This window comes from Chinchilla lanigera, unplaced genomic scaffold (genome assembly GCF_000276665.1).
Source record: "Chinchilla lanigera isolate Chin_1 unplaced genomic scaffold, ChiLan1.0 scaffold00172, whole genome shotgun sequence".
In the NCBI taxonomy this organism is placed as follows: domain Eukaryota; kingdom Metazoa; phylum Chordata; class Mammalia; order Rodentia; family Chinchillidae; genus Chinchilla; species Chinchilla lanigera.
The window spans coordinates 1293613-1295811 of NW_004955573.1; positions in this window are offsets into that span (position 1 = coordinate 1293613).

Genomic DNA, 2199 nt, shown 5'->3' on the forward strand with positions numbered 1-2199 from the left:
AATGCTCATGGGGCTGTGGGGAAAAAGGTACACTTCTCCACCGTTGGTGGAATTTTAGACTGGTGCAACCATTATGGAAATCAGTGTGGAGATTTCTCAAAATAACTAGGATTAGATCCAGCTACTCTCCTTCTGAGTATCTTCCCACAAGAATTAACATCATCATACCAGTGATGTGATATATGTGCATGCATGTTTACCGTGCCACAGTTTTTAATAGCCAAATCTTGGAAACAGCCAAAATACCCACCAACCAAGGAATGGATTAAGAAGATGTGGCATTATTTATATATATAATTGAGTACTACTCTGCCATACATGAGGATAAGCTTCAGACATTCCTATGTAAATGAATGCACCTTGAGACTATATGCTTCAGTGAAATAAATTGGACCCACTTGTTAATAGTATTGTTTCTCTGGAGTGAGAAACTGAATGTGTAAATAAGGACAAAAATGTATACTGGGTATTGTAAAATAGAAAGGAAATGTTCAAGTAGGTAGGGGAAGTAAGAAGGGGAGGAGAGGAAAAGGAAAGAATGGAAAAGTAAAAAAAAATGAGAAAAGGAAAATGGAAGAAAAGCTTTAGTAAATGGGGAGGGAAGAAGAGGTTGAAGGGAGGACAAGAGAATGGGGAAAAAAAGAATCAGGTTATATCATGTAGATTTTAAAAATTCTCTATGGTGAATGTGATCATTATGTACATTTAAAATGTACCCAAAAAATCTGATTGAGTGAAACATTGCAAATAAGTAAAATGTAGGAAGACAATAAAATCAACAGAACTTGGGGGATGCAAAGTGTGAGGCCTTGTGTATGCCTGGACCTGGTTGCTTATCTGTCCATAAAGGAAACTTGACTAAAATTCACCTAAAAGTACAAGGTTGTAGTTATTACAATCACAAGACATTCTCAGGACCTCCTGTCTCTCATGCATTTGAATCCCTTTAGAAGTTTCAAAGACACCTGTTCTGTAGTTATTCTCCTTACCTTATATATCACTTGGGGTCCCCAAGGTCCTCCAGTGCATCCAAGAACTAGAAGTTCCTGTGGGGAAGAGGCAGCACACAGAAGGACAGGAAAGATCTGAAGGAAGATACCAACCATGAAGATCCTGAGCGCTAAATGCTAGAGGATTGCTGGAGGGACTGAACAGAAAGGATGTAAAGATATTATTCTAGTATGTAAAGATATTATTCTAGTATGTAAAGATATTATTCTAGTATGCACGAGCACACACACACACACACACACACACACACACACACACACCTACTCACATATACCACTTATCTCAAGAAATGATAGCTAACATTAATTGTTCTAAATAATTTGCCCACATTAAATGATATAATCCTTCCAAAAACCTATGATATAGCTACTTTTATGAACTCTATTTTTTATTTTTTTATTTTAAAAATAAAAGGAGGAAAACTTTAACAGACAGACAACCTTTTACAAAATAGCGAAAGAACACTACAGACAATACAGAGTTAAAAACAAAATGGTAGGAAATTAACAATGGTTGTTGTATTACATATTGATGTCTTCAAAGTGGTTTCTCATGAAAACAGAGACATGAAATATTGATCAAGGACTCACTGACAGTTTCTTTCAGCAAAGAAATAGAAGACAGTAGAACAACCATGTTAACTATCCTGTATACACATACATAGAAAATTTCTCCTTCTTTCCCTTCTTTTTTCCCACATCCCAGGTGCTCGCTATTTATTTATTTATTTATTTATTTATTTCCAGTACTGGGAACTGAACTCACAACCTTGTGCTTACCAGGCAGGTGCTATACCCCTGAGCTAAGTCTCCAGCCCCCCCCCCAGTTGCCCCTTACCCTTGACTAATTTCCTATCATTTCACAATGTCTATCATACCTCCTAATTTAAATTAACTCTTTCAGGTTTTACATTAGTGAGACAATGTGGTGCTTGCACATGCAGGTCTGATTCATTTCACTTATGAGTATGGTTTCTAGTTGTGACCATACACCTATAAAAGCCTTGAGTTTATCCTGCTTTATAGCTGAGTAGTATTCCTTTATATAAAAATACCACAATTTTCTTATCCAATCCTCAGTGAATAGACGTTTGGGTTGCCTGCATAATTTAGCAATGACAAATTGCACTACTATGAACATAGGTGCACATATATCACCATGATATGATGTTTTTAGATCTTCTGGGAA